The 7,500-nt window shown below is 41.2% G+C and overlaps 1 protein-coding gene across 1 annotated transcript in view; it reads right to left on the reverse strand.

Moving 5' to 3' along the window:
- The window catches only part of LOC122792286 (uromodulin-like), a 360,676-nt gene that overhangs the window by 195,233 nt on the left and 157,943 nt on the right, over positions 1-7,500 (reverse strand). The window lies entirely within an intron of this gene.

The raw sequence follows: 7,500 nt of genomic DNA on the forward strand, positions 1-7,500 counted from the left end.
TGAAGCAGAGTTCCTCTCTAACCACTTCAAGTATAACTTGGACAATTGGATGGGAAACAGGAAATGTATCCCTAGTTTGGCACCTATGTCAGCCTGTAAATGGTTCATCTCCCATGACCCTGCTTGTAAATGTCTCACCCCCCCCAACCCCCTCCTTACACTTATCAAATGTATCAGAACTTGTCAGAGATTTGGGATGCATGGCTAGGCTTAAAAAGGCCCTTGTGGTCATTAGCCTAGTATTAGTAGTCATTAGTATGCAAGTATTAGTAGTAATTATGAATAATTATTAATAGGTTCATAGGTTTATTAGTAAGTACTAAGCCAGCTGCCCCTGTAGGCCATTTTAAGCCTTGCCAATTTCCCTTTTTCACTCAAATTAACCTATCCCATTTGGTTAGGATTGTCCTTACCCATCCCATGGTTATTAAACAATCCCCCCTCCCCACCAAAAGGGCAAATATCTATCCCAGCAGAGTGCTGCCCCCCTGACATCTCAGATGCTCAGGTAAGAGCCGCCCTCTCCAAAGCAAAAAACACAGCATCAATGGGACCAGACGGTGTCCCGGGCTGCGTCCTACATGAACTCCAAGAAGAGCTAAACCCAAACATAAAACTACTGTTCAATCTCAGCCTTACTACAGGATATGTGCCCAAAGAGTGGCGTATGGCAACAGTGGTCCCTCTCCACAAAGGTGGTGCCTCAACGGATCCTGGAAACTATCGCCCCATAAGCCTGACTAGCTTGGTCTGCAAAGCTATGGAAAGGATCATCATGGACCTCATAAATAAAGATATTGGGGACCTACAAACACTGGATCCTACCCAGTTCGGCTTTGTTAAGGGCAGATCCTGCCTCTTAAACCTGGTTGATTTCTTTGAAACAGTCACCAAGGCCATTGACAAGGGAAGGTGGTCCACACAGCCTACCTGGTCCTTGCAAAAGCCTTTGATACAATACCCCACTCGGGCATTATAGATAAGCTCACCAGCTTAAATATAAGCCCCTATGTCACTAGATGGATTGCAAACTGGCTCAAGGACAGAACCCACATGGTTAGAATTGCTGGAGCCATGTCAGACTCCAAACCAGTTACAAGTGGTGTCCCACAAGGCTCAGTCCTGGGACCTCTCTTGTTCGGTATATATTTCTCGGAGGTACAGGTCAACACGGAAGGACTGTGGCTGACCAAGTTTGCAGATGACTGCAAACTGGGTGCCATAATCGACTCTCCAGCTGACACAAGCATCCTCCAAAAGGGCCTCATAGAAACAGACAACTGGTGCCAGAGCCATGGCCTCAAGCTAAATGCCAAAAGTGTATAGTCATCCCTTTGGCAAAAACAAAGTGCCCACAAATTACCACATAGGTGGTAATCCATTAAGTACAGAAGAAGTAATTAGGGACCTGGGGACCCAAGTTGATAGCAATCTCTCATTTGACAACCACGTGGCCAAAGTGGTTAGAAAAACATTTTATATAGCCCACCTAATCATGAAGGGATTCACATCTAGATCAGGGGACGTCATCGTGCCTCTTTACTCATCCCTCATCAGGCCCATAATTGAGTAAAATGCCCCTTTTGGGATGTACCTTAACAGACACCTGCAGCAACTGGGAAGACCCCAAAAGTACCTCACCAAGAGGAACAAAGGGATCAAACAGATGCCATATGCTGCCCGGTTAAAGAAACTCCAGCTCTACTCAGTGGCATACCACCGGTTCATAGGCGATCTGTGCCTGACGTATAAAGCCATGTCCAACCCGGAATTAATGGACATGCTGCACCTCAGAAAATCCAAATCCCATTGAGCTACGCGCTCGAGAGACTTGAACCTCAGCACTGAAATAAATAGGACATGCTGGAGGGACAGATTCATAACCCAGAGGCTCCCTTCACTCTGGAATAAAATCCCAGTCCAGGTTAGGCAGAGTCCCTCATTGACTCTCTTCAAGAGGAATCTTGATGAGTGGATGGGAGATCGTAGGTTTACCCCGGGTATCACTTCTGTGTCACTGTTAGACAGAGGCACAGTATACTAACCTCAAAAAAGGGCATAGCAAAATAAATTTAAAATGGGTGGTGAAAGCCAAACACATTCTGGCTAGGCTTATAAATGCCCTAGGGCAGATAGCCTAGTATGAACCTATGAACCTATTTGTTATCCCTAAAGATAATAAATAGGATCATACCATAGATACTTTGAGGGGACCCATTCATGGGATAAAGCATTTAAGAGCTGCCTCTTCCATTAGTAGTATGGGGGCAGTCCTGGGGTAAATTTTCTGTTACCCAGCCATAGATCCCAGTTGCACTTGAATATGAACAGGGATGGGCTTTGTTTTATGTGGATGAGAAGTCTGTTCCAGAGCAGCAGTATCCTCTTTGAGATATAGATTCCACCAAAACCCAGAAAAACACCAAAATGAAGGCAGTAATCACAAATGGCAAACCAGAGGTTGTATGTCCACAAAAATTAGATTTATTAATCCACAGGTATAAGCTCTTTCATCCCAATCACATCACATAATGGACTTTATCAGATACAAGCTTTTAGAATTTAAAAATTAAATAAATAGACTTGGATATGTGACATCACTTTCTATACAACATTTAAAGGGAAACTCACAAACAGGATATTTCATTAGTGTCTAGATGCAGCCTTATGGCATAACAAACATAAAATACAGCAATATATGCAGAAGTAAAATGCACAAAGCACATAGAAATATAAAATTGTCTCAAAGTAGCATAAAAAAACAGTTATTATATTGTTATGTTGTGTCCACACCCCACCACCATAAAATAGTCTTTGAGCCTGATAAATAGGATAACTAATACATAACATGTTTCAAAATTCATAAAACATTAAATTAATGTCCCTAAAATAAGAAGAATGTATACAAAGACTATTTCATGATGGTGGGGTGTGGACACAACATAATAATATAATAACTGCTTTTTTATACTACTTTGAGACAATTTTATATTTCTATATGCTTTGTGCATTTTACCTCTGCATACATTGCTGTATTTTATGTTTATTATGTCTTATGGCTGCATCTAGACACTAATGAAATATCCCTTTTGTGAGTTTCCCTTTAAATGTGGTATAGGAAGTGATGTCACCTATCCAAGTCTATTTATTTGATTTTTAAATTCTAAAAGCTTGTATCTGATGAAGTTCCTTATGTGATGTGATTGGGATGAAAGTGCTTATACCTGTGAATTAATAAATCAAATTTTAGTGGACAAACAACCTCTGGTCTGCCATTTGTGACTTCTATCTTCATTTTGGCTCTTTGAGATATACCTGTCAAGCCAAACCATTGTGTTGATATTGAAGAAAAGGTTTAGATCCCAAGAATGGGTATTTCTGATGCCATTTGACTTGCTGATGTGCAGTAAATCCATCATTATTAGATTAAGAAATGTCTTTCAAACCAGACACAGGTCAGCTTTTAGCAGTCTAAAAGATACTAAGTATAGTGACAGGGCTTTGAGTTGGTCCATGTAGGACATGTTGTTTAGGCTTTGTACCCTTTTAGTAAGGTATCTCTGTGGGTGTTCTAGTTGTTGCATGTATCTGGACAGATACATACCAATGGGGGGCGTTACATTTAATGATGGCCTAATGATGACTGCGTAAAAGGGAGTAATGACATCCCCAGATCTACAGGCAATCCCTTTGCTTATAAGCTGTGCAATATAGAAGGATTTTCTTACCACAAAGGACACATGTTGGCCAAAGGTTAGGTCATTGTCTACATAAGTTTCCAAACCTGAATATATGGGTCAGCTGTTAAAGGCTTATTGTCACTTTGGTAGCTCCTGGGGTATATGACTTCAAAAGGATATAATAATGCATTTTTTAGCATTCCTCGACAGTCCATGATTTTGGCACCAGTTATTTTTTTTGGAACAAACCTTCCTGCAGGATGGCTAACTCATTTGGGGGATTCAAAAGCTGCTCCCAGCTTGCAGTCTTTTGCTAACTTAGTCAGCCAGAGCCCTTTAGTATTGACTTTTACTTCAGAAAAGTAGATACCAAACAGGAGAGGTCCAAGCACATAACTCTGGTGGACTCCACTGGTGATTGGTCTCTTTGTGGAGGTAATTTCTCCTATTTGACATCATGCAGGTGAACCAGTTGGCAATCCAGTGGGTAATACAGAGGTTTATTCCTGGTTTATATAGCTTTTCTACTATGCCTGAGTAGGGAATTGGGTCAAAAGCTTTGGCCAGGTTGAGGTACGTGGTATGTATCAGTTTGTCTTCATTCATTGCTTTGGTGACTTTTTTAAAAAAAATCCACCAGGTTGAGTAGGCATGACCTGCCCTTGATGAATCAAAACTGAGATGGGTTCAGTGTTTAGCGGTATCTTATGTCTTTACTGATTAGTCTTTCCATGGCTTTGCATATGACGCTGGTCAGCCTTATGGGTCTGGAATTGCCAGTGTCTGTGGAAGGTCCTCCTTTATGCAGGGGAATGACTGTAGCTGTTCTCTATCCTTTTGGTATAAAACCTTTATGGAGACTGAGATTAAATAGTGTTGTTAGTTGTGTGGCTATCGCATGCTATTTAAGATGCATCCAGGAATATTGTCATGACCCACTGATGCAGCATTTGTAGCTTTTGATAGCACTTTTAGGACATGGTCTCATGGGATAGCTGAGGCAAGCCAGTTTCAAGTGTATCTTGAGGGACAGACAAAGGTGAGAAAGGTGTAATGTTAGAGCTAAATTTATTGGGCAGTAGGTTCCGTATAGCTTCAGTTTCAGTGTTGGTAACATCATTCACATTCAGCTCAGTGCACTGCTGCATTGTTCTTTTGAGAGTACAAACAAAACTAAAAAATTCCTTGTCATTGTTTTGGCTTGAGTTGGGTAGTTATTTTAGCCTCAGATTTGGCTTTGGTGGATTTTATTAAGCTCCTGAGTTATTTATTTCTCTGACAATCCATCTAACATTCTGGGAATTACTCTTCTTACTGTTGGTCAAAATTACTTTCCCTTTATTATAAAGCTTGTTGATATTGTGGTTCCACTATGTGGATTTATTTCTGGATTTGCCCTGCACTTGCTCTTATGAAATACAGCTGCATCTGTGCAGTTGTTTTACATGCTGGTATAGTGTAGTGGTGCACATTTCTGCATATTTAATGGAGTTAACTGGGTTTGGTAGGTATTTGAAGCTTGCTAGTGTATCACTTAGGAGTAGGTAGTTTGTCTTAAAGAAGTTTCTAAAGGTGTCTTGGGTGGAACGAATATCTAGTTTCATTTTTATTTCAAAGGAGACTGCTATGTGGTCAGACCTCACAAGTAATAAAGATATGCAATTTATGGTGCAAGATGCTCCCATATTACAAAAGACAAAGATCCAAGATGTTATTTCCCCTTGTGGATACTCTAATTGTTCCAGGGCATTTGTATTCACAAAATCCAGGAAACTCTGTGCTTGTGCGCTAGTAATGATGTAGGTTTCCTAGTTAATAGTTGGATAGTTTAGATCACCTACAAAAATGGTATTGGGTTTAATACTGAGTGCTTCTAGTTCCTGTAGATAGGCCTTGTGGCTTTCTTTTGTAATAGAGAGAGTTTTGTAACTAGTTAATATATGGTACAGGACCCTTTTGGATGGTTATTTGGACACAAAAAAGCACTAGTGGATCATGCTGCTTTACCAGCCTTGATATAAGTCTGGTCTGGATGTAGATTGAAGCCCCTCACCTTTTCTCCCCTACTGCATAGTAGTGGTCTAAATATACCCTCCACTATTCAAAACCAAACACAAGCAAGTTTCCAAAACTGGTAGAAACAAAATCCAGTAACAGAAGAACAACCAGCTAGTCAGCTAGTCAGCCAATCACAGGAACTCTAAAAACACTTTTACTTATCCAAAACACAAAGTCAAAGTTAAGTGGTTTAATTTGCTTACAAAGACATCATCAGAAATGTGACCTTCAACTAAAACTCATCCCTTTTGAACTTCATGAACTAAGACACACCCGCACAACACTCAAGTCAAAAAGGATGACATCACCACTAGTTTCTTAATGGGTACATGCATGTAACTAGCCAATTGTTCTTCTATTATATGCTCTCCACTATTTTAAATCATGCCTCATTCATAACACAAATGGCAATGTCGTCTGGGGTGAAAAGGACTTGTAGGAGTGGAGTTTCTTCTGTAGGCTCCTAGCATTGATTAGTAACACCTTCATATTTTCCTGTGCTTATTTCATCATGGTGGTAGGTTTATCAGGTTCTTATTGCCTAAAAAGGCACTATGGGGTGGACAGTGTATTTGTCAGCAATGGAAACCCTAGAGGGGACAGGTGCAGACCACCCTCTGCATGGTCTGTCGATCATATCCTCCCTTGCTGACAAATATTGGATCTCTATGAATGACGCCAAAAACTAAGCCAGTTATTGAGATTAATTATTTTTTGCTCATATACTAACATCATCCTTGGAGAAGGTAGAATGCTGCTCAATGCTGTGTTCATAATTTTCTGGGACACAAAGTCTGAGAATTCCATCATGTCTCTCTCTTAATATAGTCCATGGAGGTACACCTCAAGTCATTGACACTGGCACGATCTATGACAGAGTCATAATTGTACTTCTTGTTCAAGGACTTGAGTGCATGTGTGATCTGATGGATCCTGGCACTAGACAAGCAGCTGACCATCACTGTCATTGCTCAGCCTGGTACCATCACTCTCATTGCTCAGCATGGTACCATCACTGTCATTGCTCAGCCTGGTACCATCACTCTCATTGCTCAGCCTGGTACCATCACTCTCATTGCTCAGCCTGGTACCATCACTCTCATTGCTCAGCATGGTACCATCACTCTCACTGCTCAGCCTGGTACCATCACTCTCATTGCTCAGCCTGGTACCATCACTCTCATTGCTCAGCCTGGTACCATCACTCTCATTGCTCAGCCTGGTACCATCACTCTCATTGCTCAGCATGGTACCATCACTCTCATTGCTCAGCCTGGTACCATCACTCTCATTGCTCAGCCTGGTACCATCACTCTTATTGCTCAGCATGGTACCATCACTCTCATTGCTCAGCATGGTACCATCACTCTCATTGCTCAGCCTGGTACCATCACTCTCATTGCTCAGCATGGTACCATCACTCTCATTGCTTAGCATGGTACCATCACTCTCATTGCTCAGCCTGGTACCATCACTCTCATTGCTCAGCCTGGTACTATCACTCTTATTGCTCAGCATGGTAAGAGCCACATTTGTATGTCTTACAGCAGAGTCACCTATAACAAGAATGTTTGCTGCCTTATGGGCTAAGCATCTGTAACTCTGAGACTCCTTGTGCTATGTGAACAGGTAGGCTTAACTTGCTGAGTGTGCTTTGTGTTTGTGTTGTGTTTCAGAGTTCTTTGAGGTTTAGGCAAGTTAATTTAGATAATTGTTGAAGTCAATCATCCTTTCCCTGGTACATAAGTATAATATGAAAAAA

The sequence above is a fragment of the Protopterus annectens genome, chromosome 1.part2, assembly GCF_019279795.1.
Source record: "Protopterus annectens isolate FY-2018-M chromosome 1.part2, PAN1.0, whole genome shotgun sequence".
Classification (NCBI taxonomy): Eukaryota; Metazoa; Chordata; order Ceratodontiformes; family Protopteridae; genus Protopterus; species Protopterus annectens.